Raw genomic sequence first — 9,485 nt, forward strand, 5'->3', positions numbered from 1 at the left:
TACAATATAAAAATGATGTGGCAGTAATCAAAGGATATTCTAATTTATGCCGTATTTTTAGCATTTATGAAAATGTATTCACCCCCATTTTTTATTTTATTTTTAAACACGTTTTACTTTTTCATTAGGAAATCAATCACTGACACCTTCTCTCTGGCCCGGCGCGGCAGCTCATCTCTTCCACATTTAGAGTTTGTCCTCGAGTTGATGAAACAGTCAGTACTTACGTAACGGGTATGGAGGTGTGTGTCAGGGGGCTGCGAAGGTGGGGGGGTGTGCGGGAGGAGGGTGCAGACAGGAGGAGAGAAACCATAAAGCAGCCAGGCGAGCGCTCCCCGGTAATTCCTCTCTTTCTCGGCTCGTTCTCCCCTCGTTGGCGTACGCCCCCGACCCGCACCTATTAAACATCGGATACGGCAGAAGCAGCGGCCGCCGTGCTTTATTGCTTTATCCGCTGCTCTCTTTAATTGAGGCGCCGCGCGAGTCTGAGAGTTTAACCACGGGCATAAATACAACTTAAAAAAAACAATAATAAAAAAATACAGAACAATATGAGTAATAAACCAAAAAAAAAGCAAATAACTCAGCAGGCAGGTGTGCATGCAGCTTCGGGTTCGGACTCGCGAGGAGAGAGAGAGAGGAACCAATTTACTGCCGTCTGTGGCTTTTTTTTTTCATTTTCTTTTTTGTTTTTGGCGACGTTGTTGTTTTAGTTTCAGGGAGATAATAGGTCATGGCGTGAAACATTTATCTTTTGGTCCTGCTTTTGAGAGGAGGAAACGGTGTGTGTGTGTGTGTGTGTGCGTGAGGTGTGTGTGCGTGTGTGTGTGTGTGTGTGTGTGTGTGTGTGACAGAGACACAGAGAGTGAGAGGGGAAGGAGAAGATGCAGAGACGAAGGGCCCTCTGGCACAAACAGGCCATGGAGCAGCACACATCCCTCCCTTTCTTTCCTCTTGCCTGATAAATCTTTTGCTGACGCTAATGTTTTTTCCTCTTGTGCGTTTCTTTTTCTTTGGAACTTGCAAAATTAACTTCCATCTGGAGGGGATCGAGGTGGAGGGGGTGGAGGGGGTGGCGGAGGGCTCGACTCCTGCTTGCGGGGACGCAGGTTCAATGCGAGTCTTTCACTTACTCTCTGACTCTCTTTCTGGTGGCAGCGATTACGGGAAATGAAGGGGAAGAGTGGTAACCCTTTTACCATCTTTCCTGTCTCACTCTCTTTCCCCCTCCTTTTCTCTCTCCTCCACTCTTTCCCCCTCTTTCTCCCCCCTCTTTCTACTTCCCCCTTTTTTCTCTGTCTCTCTCTCTTTTGCTCCCTCTCACTCTGTCTTTCCCCCTCTCTCTCTTCCTCTGTCTCCTTCCTGTCTCTCTCTCTCTCTCTGTCTCCCTCTCTTCCTCTCTGTCTCCTCTCTCTCTGACTTTCTCTCTCCAGAGGCAGGGACTTCCAGAGGGAATCCGCTCCTAACAAAAAAAAAAAAAAAAAAAACCAGCCGGCTTTAAAATAACACGTTTTAAAGGGGAAAATATTTGCTTGCAGATTCCTCCCGCGGCGCGTGGGACGCAGGTCAGCGAGCGGCTCTGGGGAGCTAATTGAGGGGTTAATTAAGAAAGCTCGGGATGGGAGGCTAGATTAATGCTCCTGTCGAAATCCGTGCGCTGACGTTTATGACTGCCGTTGTTATTTTTTAATTGTTATTGTGGTCGTTTGTCGTCTGGTGACACCCCCCTACGCTAGGAGCTGCGTGGTGACTGACAGCGGAAGATGGGAGGGGGCGGGGGGGTGGGGGTGGGGTAGCCTGCTTGGCTTGATTTATATTAAAATATAACAAATAAATAAGTAAATAAGCCATGCGTTAAATAAACACAGGACGGGGAGGGAAGAGAACAGGGGGGAGGCTGCACAGATTAAATCCCGCACTTATTTTATTATTTTATATTTATATATAACTACAATTCACCCCCGATGCCCGCCCCCCCCCCCCCCCCCACACACACACACACACACACACACACACACACACACACTACCCGCCCCGCAAATCCGGTTCTATTTAACATTGCTAATAATGTTCCGCACTCCCTGTGCTTCACTTCTTATGGAGAGGACACAGGGGCATTCACACTAACCCCCCGAATTTCTGTAGGGGGAGAGAGAAGGAAAGAGAGAGAGAGGGAAAAAAGGGAAAGAGAGAAAAGGAGAGAGGGAGAGAGAGAGGGAGAGAGAGAGTGCCCATGAGGTTCTGGCCAGCATTAGTGTTGTAGTCAGACCTCTCAGATTTATTTTCATGCCTACAGCTGAGAGAGCCGCTGTGTTCCGCTGTGTTATTCCAGCGCGTTAGTGCCCAGAGCCGGGTGTCTGTATGCATCTGCATCAGCCAGCTCCGCTACACAGCCTGTTTTCAAATGCATTATTCCAACTATTACCGTTATTGCTTTCTACTCAATGTTCTTATGTAGAAAAAAAAGACATTGTATATTCCATCGCATATTTAAAGCTATTTTTTCTATACCGTGCGTACTCATTTAAGTACAGATTTATTGGGCTCATTATTACCTTTTAATATTATTGTTGTAACCATTTGCCATGGTTAGAACGTGTCCCATTGTCAACACAAGAGAGTCCCTTTTTCAGTGGTCTCTTTAAGATGTATATCGTGTACAGAATCCTGCCATGCCCCCCCCATCTGTCCGTCTGTCTTGTCTGTCTGTCTGTATGGAATCTGTGCCACTGTTCATTACCTGACTGCTTTTATACACTGTGTATGTTTACAGTGGGAACCAATGGGGCTTTGGCTTAAACATTAACAATGTTGTCTCCTTCCTGCTGTGGGTCAAAGTGACGGCCATCTTGAAAAAAGGCTGACATGACATATTTCAGGTTTTGGAATACCTGTGGGCAACGTTCTGCCAGAGGGCTCAGGTTTTCACGATAAAACAGAATACCCTGGAGGCCAAATTGTGAGCGTGCGGGAATCATGAGAAGTTGAACTTGGACACATGCATGCACTGTAGTCGGAGGCAGGAGTTATCAAGAGAACAGACTGTCATGCAGCACCAACAGAGAACGTTTATTGTTCTTTCCCGAATTGTTCTGTGGACAAGCTTGAATCCTTGAACAGGATTCAAAATCCCACAGTCGCAGAGTTTGCGGAGGACGCCTTTGATGAGATGCACAGTCCGTTTTGTAAGGCTTCCCAGAGCCTCAGCCCAAACCTGAAAGTGCGTGAGCAGAACTGGACCCCTCTGTGTTTGCCCTGTATAATGTCCTCCTGCTTGTGTCCACACAACGCGAGACCCCCCCCCCCCCCCCCCCAACCCAAGCTCCGTGGGACCATCGCGCCTTTTGGTGTCTGTTTGTTTTTGGTTGTTGTTCTGTGTTTTCTAACAGGCGCAGAAGAGAAACAGCCACACTGTGTAAAATGAGACAAAAAAAAAACAAAAACGAAATAAAAAGCAACCTTACATTTCCTTACCTGTGCGTCCTGTCTTGTTTCTGATGGATCGTGTTTTAATGGTCACGGTGCAATGCAGACTGTCTGCAGGCTGCACGATGAGGTTGTTACATCAGAGGGATCTGTCGGAAAGATGACCTCAGCTTGGAAAGCCTCACAGGGAGCAGGCTAAAAGAAACAGATTGACCTTACAAAATGAAAAAAAAAAGACTACCTGTAATGCGATCCAGCAACAAAAGCGGTGTGTCAGTTCATCTGTCAAATTGAAACAGTTCAGAGCAAAATGTTTGAAGGGGGAAAAAAATGATTTGGCTTGAATGAGTGGAATTTAGCAGCGTTCATCGGTGTGATCGGTGGACTGATACCATCTCGGCTGTGGGCCACGATAGATACCTGCACCATCTGGAGGTGCAAAACAAACCAAACACTGCTGCTTTTTCCTCATGAGCCCTCTGAGCTCTGTAAGGCAGCATCGGGAATGTGCCGTCTGTATCTAACGGTTTATAGTCATTCAGTGTGTCAAAACCCGCGTGGAGGAGAATTCAAAGATTCCTGAGTGAAACAGGGAGCCAGTCATGAGAGATTAACTGCAGGTGAAAGTGAGGCCCAGAGAGTGGGGCTGAAACCTCCCAGAGGGACTGATAATGTTCTGTTTCTTAGGCAGTTGGTCGGTCAGTCAGGTGACACTCGGTTGACCAATCCTGTACAGTTATCAGCGGGAGACCTTCTTACTTTAGTGCAGGGAGTCAGTGTGCTTAACGATTCTAGAATGGTGTCATCTGTAATGGCAAACCTGCTGAATTTATGCATTGTCACCATTACTCTCAATTCTCAATTAATTCTCAAGGTGTGGGCCAAAATGTATCACACTTACAAAAGCCTACTTACAAATACTAAAATCATGGTTTCCTGTGCAATACTTTCCGCTATTAAATTACAAAAAAAAATATTCAGTGGTCCCTCATCCACTGGTGATGTTCACTTAAAACCAGCCCCTTCTGTTGCTTTCTGAATTTTTTGCTTCATACATGTCCTGAGCATCTCAGCAAGAAGACAAGTCTCTGATCTCCAAAACGCTGCAAGGATAGTAATAGCAAAAAAAAAGCTTGCTTCTGATAGTTCTTTGACCGTGCTCTGAGTTAATATAACTGAAGGAAAATATCTGTCTAAGAGCTTGTCTCCTAATGGAAGTATTGGATTTTGCATTAAATGCTGCTGTTCTGCTCAGCTGTGATTACTTCTCACTGTAATTGTGCAAGTAATGACTGCACTCAGACATCACAGTAATATTGTGTACAGGTAATTTAAAGAATCAAAAGAAACCATGTGGAAGAGAGTCGGGTGGTTTAAGTCCCACAGCGATGTGGTGTAGTGGTAAGGAGGTTGCAGGTTCGGTTACAGGTTCGATTTCCCACAGGGCCACAGCTGTTGTACCCTTGGGAAAGATACTTAACCAATAACTGCCTCAGTAAATATCCAGCTGTATTAATGGATACGATTGTAGTCACTCTGGATAAGAGCACCTGCTAAATGACAATGATGATGATAATGAAGCTACAGGGAGATTCGTACATTTGATGACAACCCCCTGAAACCACTTTACACTGCAGATTCCCACTCCATCCCCCAGCTACCAAGTTATGAGTCCCATGAAGTGTAGCACCTCCTCAGTCAAAAGTCTTTGTTTCTCCTCCCGAATGTCTTCTCACCAGGTCGTGTCTGCTTAATGGTTAAGAGGCAGGCTACAAATAGATCTCATTATCAGTCTCTCCCTCGATCTTGTCACCAGTTAGTAACATGGTGTACTTTCTTAATTAGAACAAATACTTCAACTCTGTTGGTTTATGGAGAAGCCTGCTGGAATCCCGCTCCACGTTCGTTGGGAATGTGACTGGAATAGAGAGCTTGCATTAAGCTGCAGATCACAGGCGTATTTCTGGAAGAATTCGGCTGTGCAAACACAAAAGTCCAAGACTTTTTTTTTTTTTTTGCTGGTGATTTTCCAGAATTCAAATAAGAACAGAATAAGGCTGAATATTAATCATAAATCTGGCTGAATCATTTCAGGGAAGGTAATGCAGGAGAATGTTGTTCAGGCAGATGCAGTGAGAATTTGAAGTGGAGGTTTTTAGCGATATCCTGCACTGGGGCTCTTTAGTCATACTCATATTCAAAGTTTTAGGGAGTGAGACTGAAATTGCTGCCAGTCTCTTGACCCCTGTCCTACATAACCACACCTGTATATTGATATACTGTACTGATACTATGATGGCTTGTTGCTTCCCCTTATCTGTAGTGGATTATCAGATCTTATTCACTGGCCAGATCACACCATTTTGCATCCTCTGTCTGACCTGGCCCCAGTGTTATGGAATAAGCTTACCATGGTGTTCAGGACAGCATAGTCCGTCACAGAATGCAGACTCGTATCTTCAGACTGCACCTTGTCTCTCCTATCCAAGCATACCTCGTCTTGCCTTATTTACGTAGTTTTGTCATAAAAGATGTTGTATTGTACTTCTGTATCAAAGCATGTACATGCTGTTTATCACAGCGACATGTACATGCTTTGATATGAGGCTGATACGGGTTCAAACGTGATCAGATAGGTCCTGCATCCACAATCTTTCATGCAAGTTTATTGATTGCTATTTGTTCTCTTTTATTGCGAGTGACTTTGGATAACAGCACCTGCTGAAAGACAAAATGCAAATGTAAATGTTGGTGAACGTAGAAGGAAGGACTAATCTCGTCAAGTAAGTTATTTGGCTCATTAACCTCCAGCCCTGGATGGAAATCCGCACGCCTTGCTGCAGCTAGAACAGTAATGACAACACTGCGCCTATCTGAAACAGTCGATGCACTTGCTAGCATTCTTGAGACCACTCGCTGGGAAATCAGAACAAAAGGAGCGAGATATGCACGGCGCGTTCGCGTTCCCACTTGGCCAAATATTGTACCCTTCAGCTCAACGTGTATGGCGAGGGTACAGTCGCTTCGAAGTGAATAAACAAGTAACAGGCGCGCCTGAGACGGCTTCACGGAAACGCAAGGGGGAGAGGGAAAAAAAAAACAAAAGACTTGCGTATGGATCAAATCAGTTACGGTCCCACAGCAGTGGATCTGCTCGTTGCGCAGGAGAATGCCGAGCAGGTGGATTTTATTCTCGTGCTCAGCATTGAGGCACCCCCACGTCCGCATTACCGCTGCGGCGCGCCTGTACCCTGACTTACTCCGCGGAAGTGCTTGATAAGTACTTATCATGGTAATTTGCCAGACAGAAGCCTCTACACCTGGGACGTTTCCTCCAGTATAGAAGCTGATTCACCCACTGTCTGTCTGCCGGAGTTATTCTCACAGCGCGCCGGGGTAGATAGATTAGGCTCTCTGATTCCCCCCTTTTCTCTCCCCCGTGGGAATCCATCTTCTCCTCTGACTGTTTAAAAGGGAGCTGCGCGCAGAGCAACCGAAAACGACGCAAAGCTTTTAATCTGTTAATGGAAGGGTCTGTGGGGGTAATTTAAGCTCTCGGGTTATTTGCCTGTGCTAATAATGCTTCTTTAAATAATTATGACCACGATGACAACGGAGAAAATAATGCAGAATAATCGGAATGCATTTACCGATCATGCTTCAAATTCATTTAAATTTAAATAGGATGACAGCAGTGCGAATAACACTGACGTTTCATCTCGGCTTTGGAGAAATCAAACGAGACAGGCAGAGAGAGGAGAAAACGAGTAAGCGTCACACCTGGCAGTACGATTGGATCTATATGATAATAGTGTGGCGCGTGAATGCATACTTGACGTGCCCAGGCATCTCGCGGCGGAGCCTATTCTTACACAAGCTGGCTACAGCTCTAAGAGACGGAAATACAGAGGAGAATTTAAAATAAGGATAAAGCCACGTTTCTCACGTTTGGGGGAAAAAACTGACTATAATACCTTGACAAGGATGCACTGTGATATTTTGTCTGGCTGACGGGCAGAAGCGAGCATGCTTCCCGGAGGCTGGAAGAGTTCAGGTCAGCCAGGTGTGCCAGCGGACTGGGCGCACGCGTGTTCCCCTGCGGCCTTTCGTCCGTTTCCCTGTTAAAAACCTTGACCCGCTCTTTACAGGTCAGTGGACATGCAATAAACAGTTGCAAATACTCACAAATATCGACACTGAACCAGTGAAATCAGGCCATCAGCTGCGTCCAACCAAGGAGGCGATGCGGTGGTTATGCAACAGTTAACGGGAGTGTGATTACATACGTACATCTGAACATATGCATAGATGGCAAATCAAAACAAACTCTGCCTGGGTCCCTAACTTATGCCAGTGTAATTATTTGTTTAGTTTTTATTCCTCTGCTCACTTATATTTCTTCCAACTTTAATACTGTGTATTGCCAAAATGTATATATAATGAAAACACGATTAAATCAATAGTAATGAAGGAAAAACAGCAACAACCACAGCTATGACTATAATAATAGTAACAACAATTACAACAATAATAGTAATTATAATAATAATACCTTTTTTCCGATAGTGGTTTGATGTTGTAGCTGCTGCTCACTGTCCCCCGGGCGATGGCTCTCTGCCATTCTGAATCTGAATCTGCTTCCAGCAATTAAATCATCAATTTTACACAACTTTCCTGCTGCCACACGCCGTAGCAACAGCATAATTCAATAATATTATGATCTTTATATCATTTTACTCTGTCAAAGGCTCAAGTCGTACTCAAGTCTGAGTTATGGCTGGTTGATGTTACTGTAGGTCCAAAGTCATGTGTTGTTTTAGGAAGGACTGGGTCTCTGAGCTTAGCCTGGCCCAGCAACTGTGTCTTTACAATAGGTGTTGATGAGAGGAAGAAAGATGTGGTTATCTTTAGTGAAGTTCATAGTCATGCTCTGTGTGTGTGTGTGTGTGTGTGTAAGTGTGTGTGTGTGCGTGTGTGTGTGTGTGTGCGTGCGTGCGTGTGTGTGCGTGCGTGTGTGTGCGCGCGCGCGCGTGTGTGTGTGTGTGTGTGTGTGTGTGTGCGTACGTGTGTGTGTGTGCGCGCGTGCGTGCGTGTGTGTGCGCGCGCGCGCGTGTGCGTGCGTGTGTATCTGTCCACATGCATCTTTCTCAGTATGTCAGTGACAGTGCAGGAGTCTGTCTGTCTGCTCATCTGTGCATGTGCTGTGTGCGTTTCAAGGCTGGTCAACAGTTTGGTTATCTCAACCTGCAGATCCTGAATAAAACACTGTGTGATCATCTTTCTCTCTCACCCTCTCACCCTCTCTGCCACACAGGTGCACGCACGCACACACACACACACACACACACACACACACACACACACACAGAAGTAAAGTGAAATAACTTAAATAGATAAAATGCGAGAAATTAAATTCGGCAGCAGGTGCAAACAGAAATAAATAAATAAGGCTGCGGCAGCAGGCGGCTTAACTTTAGAGTGAACCGATAAAGCCCTGAGGCTCTGGAGGAGGTGATACTGAAGCAGATACTTAACCTCCCCAGGCACTGTGTCTGTACCACTGCCTGGATATGAGAGATGAAGATGGGGGCCTGGCAGCAGCCATTAGCAACACAGCTTTGCGCACACACACACACACACACACACACACGCACACACACACACACACACACACACACACACACACACACCTGCACTCATATGTGCAGACGTACACAGTCATGCACGCCTGGCCCTCTCTGGCATGCAGGTACACACAAGTCTTGGCCATTTATTTATTCAATGCATTAAGAATTTACTGTGGGCTAGGCTCAATTTTGTGTAAATCTGAAATGTGTTATTACGGTGTTTGTAAAAATCCCCCAGCGCTCTCAGCAAACGCAAAACCTCAGGGTCTCGCTGTTCTGCAAGGCCATGCAATTCCGTCCGCGTTTTCCCCCCTTTTCAAACTTTTAACTTAACATTTTTTTTTAATTTTTGTGCTGAAGCCAGAGAGATTAGGGGCTCCTGGAACTTAATCGCAAACCCTGACCCCACAGACTCCAGATCCTGCTGTGTGT

This window comes from Megalops cyprinoides, chromosome 16 (assembly GCF_013368585.1).
Source record: "Megalops cyprinoides isolate fMegCyp1 chromosome 16, fMegCyp1.pri, whole genome shotgun sequence".
Lineage (NCBI taxonomy): Eukaryota > Metazoa > Chordata > Actinopteri > Elopiformes > Megalopidae > Megalops > Megalops cyprinoides.